Source organism: Zootoca vivipara, chromosome 5 (assembly GCF_963506605.1).
Source record: "Zootoca vivipara chromosome 5, rZooViv1.1, whole genome shotgun sequence".
In the NCBI taxonomy this organism is placed as follows: Eukaryota; Metazoa; Chordata; class Lepidosauria; order Squamata; family Lacertidae; genus Zootoca; species Zootoca vivipara.
The window spans coordinates 42372593-42382782 of record NC_083280.1 but is presented as its reverse complement, the minus strand read 5'-3'; the positions used below and the strand labels follow the sequence as shown (position 1 = coordinate 42382782).

Below are 10190 nucleotides of genomic sequence, written 5' to 3'. Positions count from 1 at the left end.
TTTGCCTGTGTGGGACCTTTCACACGACCCAAAGACCTTGATTGTCTAATCTATACCCGGACGCGCGCCTTCTACTTCCTCGGGGATTGCAAAGAGTACATGTGAACAAATGCAGAATACGTTTTCCTCGCCGATGACAGAAACGCACGTGTGATTCACGGGGAGCGGGTGTGTGGGAATGCTTTATAGGCTCCGGACAGTCACAAGGCGCTTCTTCCCAGCCGCGTTACACCCCAGCACTGCAGTCAATGGCAGCACGGAGAGGCGACTGCGCGAATGCCACTGGTCGTTTCGTAGGCGCTGTGAACGGCATCCGCCATAGGAAAGAAACAGAACGCGAGAGAATGAGAAGACACTTGCGGGGCAGGCACTCCTACCCCTCCTCCGGACTACATTTCCCAGCATTCCTCGCCATGGAGGGGCGGGGCCAGGCTGGGGGCGGGCGGAAGCGGCGAAGGCGGAAGCAACAGAGCCAGCACGACCCTACCGTGCGCCCGGTAACTTGTCTCTTCCCCATCCCCCAAACTTTCCTATATCGGGTCCTAAAAGCAGCTTATTTGCCTTCCTCCTGCCCTTTCCCCACTTTAGGACTGGACGCCCCTAATGCCCTTTATCGACACCTTTTGCTCTTGGTCCTCCCCAACCTGCGATGCTCCTCCATCCCATAATGTGACGGGGACTATTATTGCATCCTCCCCGCAGAACCTTATTGCACTCGAGCAACAGGTGGGGAGCAATTTATTTCCACCAAGGAAGGGGCTGGGGCTTAAACTTCAGATATTTTATTCGTCTCTGCATGTACTGTAATATCCAAGATCACTTTTATCTATATAAAGCAATAGGCGGGTTGTATTTTTACCTGGAAGCCCCACGCTGACTGGAAAACCTTGCCCCGTGGTTCAGGTGGGGGCTAGGTCGTGCTGTGGTTGCTGTCCAGGGAGATTCAACCTTGTGTTAGAACTTTTCCAGACGGGCGTCGTCTTTGCGCATTACAAGGGCAATTGTTCAAAGGGATCCGGGCGGGCCTCTTCCTTCAGGTTCACATTTTGCTAGGGGGTTATTGCATTTCCCCATCGCGCATGCCGCAACGCTTTGTCACTGGGTAAATCTTTCTTTCCTTAGTATTGTACTCCCTCTAGAAGCTTGTGAGTTACCTCGTGAAATACAGTTTTGCAATTATGATGAGCTTCGGTTGGATAATGCCTGTGACATCAGTGGCATTGAGGAGCACAACTCTTCCTGACGTTTGTGCCTTTTTAGAGAACTCTTTTTAAAGTCGTATTTGCCTTTCATTGCTTTTTTAATCGGAAATTCCAGAAACGTGCTTTCTTGATAGTTGCTTAAATGCTGAGTGCTTCTCCTCTCTGGTACTGGAACACACACACACCAGACCCACGAGGTTTCTGTTGCTTTTTTATTTTTTTAAAAATGGTGCTCCTACTCATCCCCAAAAGCAATCAACGTGGTATTTTCCTCACCAGCAGCAAGTCTACTCTATGGCTGAAATCCTATGTATCCTGTCTCAATGGAAAAGGCATTTAAAAGCTGTGGTGAAAGGATTCAAGATGCTTATGTAAATTTTAACATCCTTTTTAGTGGGCAAATAGCAACTGTCCACTGAGAGAACTTAGTTAATTTTGCAACAAAGCATAGGAGAAAAAGTAGCCCCTTAGATACATTGGCTCAGTTTCTTAAAGCCTTCTAGTTCACAACCAGCCTGATGCCTGGAAGATAATAGAAGCCAGTACGTACAAATATATGCATCTGGGCAAATTTACTTTGTGTAAGCGTGATAAAAGAATTTCAGTTATTCTCTCCCCCCCCCCAACTGCCCTGCATGATATTCAGTTGTCTCTGTCTATAGTTTCTGGCTTACCTTTGTGTGAGATGTGAAAGTATCCCTGGAATATATTAGATTAGCTTAATGCAGTTGCAGTGATGAGGGCCCTCAATATGTTGTCAGACTACAGCTCCCATGATTCCCAACCATTGGCTGTTCTGTGTGTCGTTGATGGAAACTGGAGTCCAGCAATAACTGGAGGACCACAGGTTACCCATCCCTGGTACAATGAACTGTCTTTGAAACTCCTTGTGCCAGATTTCCCAACCACCACACATCCAGACTCCTGGTCTTAGGAACCCTCTTGCCTGGAGGGTCTCAGAGACTTTGTGCTCCTTACTGTACGTGGTTCTCCTGCTCTGAGTTCTGGCAGTGCTTTGTGTTCTCCCTGCCTTTTAACTGGTGCTGCATTTTGGGAAGGTCATCACTGCCCCTCACCCACCAGGTGAGCCCTTTTCCTGTGCATTTTGGACAGGGGGAAATTATGTGAGCAGCAGCTATAACCCTTTTGGGTACAATGGATGAACCATGGTAACCGCCGGGACTTTATTGAATTAGAAAAAAAGATTCTGTTTGTCAGAGCCCCTGCAGGAGGGAAGTTATATAGTGTCCCTCAGAAGAGCTGCGGCGTACCTCCCTCCTCTCCTGGCGTACTCATAGTCCCAGGCACTCGATGCCTCATAAAACACACATCCCTTCGCTCCCAGCCGCCAGGCTGTGTTTTTCACTGTCTCCTGCTAGCGCATGCCATAAGTGCCATTTTTCATTGTGGTGTTTTCAGCTCTCTTGTCTTGTTCACAGGCGGCTGGTGGTGGCCAGCTATGTGGTGGTTCATTTTCTGGCAAGAACAGTGCTTGTGCTGAAATTAAGATGGGGAGAAGTGTTGGGTAGTCCTTTAGTAAGCAGAGGCCAGGATTTAGTCAGTGGCATAAAAATGGTTCTGCTGACAAGTTGGTGTGTACATGACCAGGCTTTTGAACTTTGCAAATTCTTTCATTAGGCAAGCACATGTAGCAACTACTAAGCCTAACCAGTGTATAAATTATGCTATTTAAAGTGGATGCCAGTAACCTAAACACATAACCTATGTGCTGATTTTCTGGGATTTAGATCCTATTGTCATTTCAGATTACAATCAAAATAACAAAACCTAGGACTCTGCTGTTGAGTACATGAATGAATCCCCAATATGGAAGCTGTGAGCAGCATGGTGTCCTCAGACACCCTTCTGAGCACCTGCCTTTTTGGCCATTTGTGATGGGGGGGCAGTTCCCTGTTTTCCTCCCCAATGTGTTGTTTTCTTTGGGATGCATGTAGGTATTCCACTTGTTTTAGGAGCATGTCTCTGGGCATCACCAGTTCTTCTTTTGTGAAATGGGCATTTTGTGGTGCCCACTACAGTTTTTTAGATTTCCAAATGTGTCCCTGGCCCCAGGAGGTTGAAGGCCCCTAGTTGAATCCAATTTCTGGATAGCATTTAATGTATGCTTACATCTCTTTTTCTCTCTCTGAACTCCGTTTTTTAAAGTTGCGAACACCCTATTTCCATTATGTGTCCCAAACCGAATCAACTGTGTTTCTCCACTCCTGTTAAAATGCTCAGTCCCTACTTGGGGAAGAAATTCACACAATTAAGAGAGTGAGATGTAAGCATAGAGGTCCTGGGGGGAGCACAAAGTGACTGGAGGGAAATTGCAAAGAGAGTAGCAAGCAAGTTAGATGACTGTCTCCCTCCCATGTTTTCAAGATTTTCTCTGCAGCCTAGGAGACTCAGCACCCACTGCCCTTTGCAAAAATAGAATTCTGTGGATTCCAGCTTCTGACCAGTGAACTCAGTTTTCTAATGGGCGAAGCTGTTGAAGCTGCGGCCCATGCTTGAGGAATTGTGGGCTTCACGTTTGCTGTGTGGGCTTCAAGTGGGTGTGTGGGGGGAGGGCCAAGCAGGCATCCTTTGGCTTAGTGGGCATGAATTATTCTCAGGAGTGTGGGTACTAGGGCCGGGTCAGGAAGGGCAGGCAGTACAGACAGCCTCTCACTGTGAAGCCTGTCTGCTGTCCTGCAAGAGCTGCCACTAGGGATGGCTTGAGGCCTATTGCCATCCCTCTTTAGCCTCTGCAGTCTTGGTGAGCCTATATGGGCCCTGCACAACAGAAGGGCTGCTGCTTGTGGGAGAGGGGCATACTAAGTGTTGAAAATGGCTGCCTGAGCATGGAACTGAAGGAAAGGAGGAGCTTGCTGAAGTTATTCATGGAGAGGCATCTTGCGCATGGGAGATCAGAGGTCTGCCCACCCCTGAGAATGTCACTTCCTTTGGCCTCTGCCTCTTTTAATCTGCCAGGTCTACCCCACCAATTCCATCCACTTTACCGGGTTCCTTTGGGCAAAGCTGATCTTCCTGATTCTGGGTGCATCTTGCCTGTCATCTCCCCTTCCTCTGGGGTGTGATGTTTCTGCAGCCTGAAATAGCAGCAGCTCTTTCATCATTGTCAGCTCATCGCCAATTTGCTCTCACCCTGTGTCTCTTTCCAGGTTTCTGTCCCTGCTCAGCGCCTGCATTTCCCGTCTCTGCAAGCTGTGCCTTGCCCGGTTGAATCGCGTCTTATTTCTAGCCTCCTTCACTTCCTTTGAATTATTTCCTTGTTCTCTCAGCTCTTTGCCGCAAATTCCCCTTTAGTGTCATCTGCAAATGTAATTGTCAGGCATTTGGGAAATAAAAATTGGGGGAACTTTCCCTGAAGTTCAGTTGCATCGAATTTTAATGCTGTTTCTCCACTCGGTATCTTTTTATGGCAATTCTGACGGAGTTGGTCTTGTGCTCTTTTAATCCTGATGCCCCTGAGCCCATCACTGTCACTTGTTCTTCATCTCCCCATTTTCTTATACCCTTGTATTGTTGCTATGCTTGGCAGCAGACATTTTAGAAATTGCATGTCCCTTTCCTCTGCCAGAAACCCAACCATGCTTAGGGAGAAGCTGCATTTAGAGGGCAATAAAAAAAGAAGAAGCTAGGTGGGGAATGCAATAACCAGCAATGCAAGGTGCCTCTTGCTTAGACACCCCCTCCTGCCATTAGCAATAGCTTATCTGGGGTACAGTCAGCTCACTAGCTAAACCTGACTTGGCCTGGTATGCATGTTATCAGGAGGTGCTGGTTTTTAGATGTATATGCGCTGGATTTTTTTCCCCACAAGGTCATTCCTCTCATCTTTTTAAATAATCTTATTCCTGTTGGAGTCCTTGTTATTTTCATCTCTCTCCCTTTTTATTGATGTGCTCTCTGGCTGGGCCTCTGCCCTTGATATATCAGTACAATCCTGCCTAATTCCCTTAGTTCTTTTGGTCAGACATTAATTCACTTTTCTCCGCTCTTGCATCGTCCTTTCCAAGCAGCCTTAAAGGAATGCCATTGACTCCAGACCCCATTCTTATGTCGAACTGGTGTTAGCGCTTAACTCAGGAGACGTGCAACGGGCAGAAAATGAACTGCTTCCTCTGTTGTGTCTTATTATTTTTAAGGAGATTTGTCTTTGCATGTTTGGAATTGCCTCGTGGAGTGCAATTGATTCCCTGTTCTTTGTGTAGGTCTTTATAGTTCATTGGGGAATCAAGTATGGAGGGCAAGAGGGTTTTTTCTGTTATAAAAGGAAAGAATGTGGAATAATATAGATGTGAAATTGTATGACTCTAAAAGGTGATTGAGAATCAGGGCAGGGGTGGGATATGGATCTCCTGCCATCCAGCTGGCTGGATTCAGAGCTACTTACGGGCTTTATGACAAGTGTTGCAAGTGTTCCTAAGGTGCAAGGGAGCATGACTGAGCCCCGAGGCAATGTTTTTCCGCTTCTGCTTTGCAGGCTGCTTCCTGATGGCAGTCAGCTCAGTCTTTCGCTGCTGAATGGGAAGCTTTACACTCTCTTGCTCCAACAGCAAGCGTAAATGATATGGTATTTATAGCCTTCCCTCAGACCACTGTATGAAAGATCCTGCAAGTGTTGTAGCCCTCCCCACCACAGAAGATACATCAACCCTATGCCCAGAAAGACTGGGGAAGGGGCAGTCATGGTCGGAGTGGTGCAGGCCAGCTTTGCCTTGTCTTGCAGGGATTTCAAAACAGAGGTTTTTGAGCTGCCTGTAAGGAAGTATAAAAGCCCTTAAGGAAGGCGTGTTCTGGCCAAAGCACATTGGGCATCAATGACTAGTGCAATTTTCTTCAGCATCCTGAGATTGGTTCTCCTGCTCTTTTTTTTGTATTTTTCATTGGATGCTTCCTATTCCCCCACCCCCACCCCATGGCATTAACTGGTTCCTGGCTTCTGAGTTTTGAATGTTGCTCGCTGTTGGATACTGCTTGTAAGGAAGCTTCATACCTGTCTAGAACCAACATTTCTTTTTTCCTGTACACAACAATGCAGATCTGAGTGCTAGGAGTTGTGTTAATGTACACAGCCCATTGTCTCAACTGCTAGACTTTCGTTAGCTATTCATAGGCATTCCCCTGGTCTACAAGGTGGGCTTTTCATGGGGGTGGGGGATTCTGATATTGGGGGTTGGCCCACTGCTACTTTATTTATTGCTGAGAGCAGGTAGGTGGGATTTTTTTTTGGTGTGTGAGAGATTATATTTAGCTTGTATTGCACCTCTCTGGCCTATAGTAAGGAACTTGGAGGAAAAGATGCTGTGCAGCCTCGTCATTCCTTTGCCAAGGTTTCCTCTTGCCATGTGCCTGGAGACTAAATGAGTGGCGGCGCCCAAAGGGCTTTCTAATTTGGGCTGTTTGGAGTCTCCTTGCACTTCTCTCTCTTTTTTATTAGCGTTATTAGTTTGGAAGAAGCACCCGTTCTGCAGCACGCCATAAAGAGTGACATTGTGCATGTGCGAGCGCTGAGTGACACCTGGTGCTGTCCCTCAAGGGCACTTTGCTGTTCCCCAAGCACCAATCAAGAGCCTCTCCCACTTTGCAGGAAGGAGGCGGGTGGGCAGATGGAGTTCTGGTCACTGCTGAGCCCAGGGAGGGCAGCAGCCGAATCCCTCGGGCTGGTAAAGGAGCCAGCGTGAGCTTTGCTTCCTCAGAGCTCTGGGGCAAGGGATATTAAGCACTGCCTTCCGTTCACTGCCCGGTCCAAGGGGTTGCCGTTTCTCTCCTGTGATCAAGGCTCTAAGGTTAAATATTCTATTGATGGAATTATGGATTGAGTGGAATCGGAAACCTCAAAGGCTAAAAATACAGTTTGCTGCCAGGAAGCAATATAGGCTGCTGGGAGCTCATGGGGTGCCACTTCAGCCTGTGCTGGATTCCTGGTCTAGGGGTGTCCTGATTACACAATAGGCTTCCCCCGTTTTTCCGATAAACAAACGAGCTCTCAGTTCCAAATAGCAGCGGCTTCAGGTCCCAGTTGCTAGTCCAGGCTGTGTTCATTTTACAGGATATCACTTGCTTTTTGCCAAGACAGGCGCGCCAATGGAATTATATTCCGAGGATGGCTTGTAGAGAAGGCTGTTTGTGTGCATTTTCATGTGGCACTTCTGCTTGGGTTTTCTCTGATGCGGTTGCTGGGTGGTTTAAATATATATTTATTTATTTTGCTAAGCTTGGGTCACTATGGCATTCTGGGCTCCTGTTGCTCAGCAGGCTTTGTCTTTTGTCTTACGTTTTTCCTTAGATCAGCCCCGCACAACCTGATGCCTGAGGACTGATGGCGGCTTAGTTGTGACCTCCTGGGAGAATTCCGAATGCCCCTCAGTGGTGGTCCTTTCCCCTGCTGTATAGGAAATCCCACCAAAAGGCCACTAGAATCTGAGCTTCCAGTGTCGCTTTGTCTACACTCCATCTCCTCTCTGTAGGTTCAGAGGCATGTGGAGGAGTTGGCACCAGCTTTTCCGGTCAGCTTGCCATGTCACCTGGCCTGCCTCAAGGTGCCTGTTGCTGGCAGAGTGGAAGCCTTGTGCGCTGTTGCCACTGATTTCCAAGAATGGAAGAGTAGATGTTGTAAGCAGAGGAACAGAAGCAAAGAAAGGCAGTGGAGGAAGAAAACACAGGGCAGGTGAATGGGCTCACAGGAAGTCTTATAGGGTGAGAAAAGAGGAAATGACTGGTTCGTGAGCAGAGGCCAGAGAAGAGGGCCATAGGGTGCTGATAGGAAAGAACATGGAGTGAAAGAGGTGAGGACCCTAAGAGACTTGATGTGATCCAGAAAATGAAGAGCGTTTAAGGTACAGAGAGAAAAACGGAGTAAAAGTGATGGAGGCTGCAGGAAAATGGGGTAACTGAGAGCTAGATAGACAAGAGCGTTTGGAGAGAGAGAGAAAGAAGGAGTGGAGGGTTCACAGAATACTTTTGAGAGAGATGCTTTGGTGCAGGGAAAGGAGCGCACTTGGCAATGGGATGCAGAGAGAGCTAAATATACGGTAATAGAGAATGGATTAAAAAGAAAACACAGTTAAAACGAGAAGAAAAACACTTGTGTGGTAAGCGTTAAAAGTCTCCCTCAGAGTAAGCTGAGGTGCATACCTTCAAACCAACACCATTCTTTCAGTTTTGGCCCAACGGCTGACTCAGCCTGGGAGCTGCCTTGTTGCTTCTGCGGTTCTTCAGCTCCTGCCCTGCCCCTCGTTGCGGACTTTAGCGCAGAAGTTAGTGCAGCAAGTTGGAAGTTACGTTGCTCGGTGTAGTGTGAAAAGGAGACACGCCAAGGGACACTGATTCGACCCTCTTGAGCATGAAATGGGTTGGTGCCGAGGCGTGGCGGGGGGCGTCTGATGGAGTGTGTAATAGACTGCGGATGCGAGGGAGATACAGGATCCAAAGAAATGGAATTTGTGGGCTGCAGTTTCTCTCCCTGCCCTTAAAAACAAACAGAACAAAACAAATCTCTGCAGAGGCTGATGCAGTAGCCATGGCCTAGCTAGGTTTCATGTAGCACAGGCCAGGGTGCTTGAAATAAAAATTTTTTAAAGCCCTGCTGGTCCATCTACTCCAACATCCTGTTCTCACAGTGACCAACCAGATGGCTGTGGGAAATCTGCAAGCAGGAAGCAAGTGCAAGAGCCTTCTCCTCTCCAGTTTCCATCATTCAGAAGCATTACTGCCTTCAACAGTGGAGACAGAGCCTACCTGTCATGGCTAGTATCCATCGACAGCCACATCCTCAATGAATTTGTTCAATCCTCTTCTAAAGCCAGGAGGTTGCTATCACTGTGTGAGTGAGTTCCATAGTTTAAATATATGTTGATGAGGCCAAGTGTTCATCTAGTCCAGCATGCTGCTTCTAAGTGTGGCCAGCCAGTTTCTTCTGGGGCACCTGCAAGCCCAGGCATCAAGGCCTCAGCTCTTCCCCATTCTTTAAGGTCCCCCCAAGTGGCAGTTATTCAGGGGCATGTTGCCTCTAAAGCTGTAAATTCCATTTAGCAATCCTGGCGAAATAGCTGCTGACTGACTTCCCCCCTACTCCTCTGAAATTTCTCTAATCTCCTTTTGAAGCCTTCTAAGCCAGTGGTCATCACTATGTCCTTTGTGGCAGTCAATTTCCAGTTAATTATGCGTTGGGTGAATAAGAGCTTCCTTTTGTGTGTCCTGAATCTACTGCTAATTAGTTTTAATTGTATGATCTGAGTTCTTGTATTGTCAGAGAGGGAGGAAATATTCACTTTCTCCCTACCATTTGCATTTTAGAGGGTGGCCGAACCCCCTTTTGGCATGACCCTCAGGGGTCCCCTCCAACTCTGCAATTCTATGAATCTGTGTCTCTACTCTTAAGTTGTCCTTCTCTGTACCTTTTTCAGCTCTGCAGTATCATTTTAGAGATGGGGTAACCTGGGCTGTACATACAGCTTTGCCATCCTGTGAACTGGATTTCATTTGATTGCCTCGATAAGGGCAGCTTGACAAATGCTCCTGCTTTCACACGTGACACAACAAGCACAGCTGCTGTGTGTACATTGATGTTACGCTAGTATTACCATGTAATAAATGAATGTTGCGTACCATCTGGATGGGTCTGGGAACTTGGGGCAGGGCTCCCAAATCTATGTCCACATTTTATGGGATGTCCACACAGTGTACATGCCCATCAGTGTACATCTAATAGGTGTATTTGCCGTATAAAGGGTTGTTGTTGTTGTTTAGTCATTTAGTCGTGTCCAACTCTTCATGACCCCATGGACCAGAGCACGCCAGGCGCTCCTGTCTTCATAAAGGGTAGACGTTCCCAAAGAGGGTGCAACAAGGAGAACCAGAGGTGCTTGAAAAGGCTACAAATTCTGACTTCCGTAGGCTTTTAATGGAAGGCATGACAGGCTGTGGCTCTTCAGACCATAGCATGGTGCAGGTTGTGCTGCTTTGTGATGGGTGGCA

General features: G+C 47.5%; 1 protein-coding gene across 2 annotated transcripts in view; it reads left to right on the top strand.

Annotated features, from left to right (window-relative positions):
- Positions 1-446: 446 nt before the first annotated feature.
- R3HCC1L (R3H domain and coiled-coil containing 1 like) overlaps positions 447-10190 on the top strand; it is a 44583-nt gene continuing 34839 nt past the window's right edge. For both annotated transcript variants that reach the window (XR_009557592.1, XM_035133045.2), the window contains exon 1: positions 447-497. The gene's annotated coding sequence lies outside the window, so the exon portion shown is untranslated. The remainder of the gene's footprint in view (positions 498-10190) is intronic.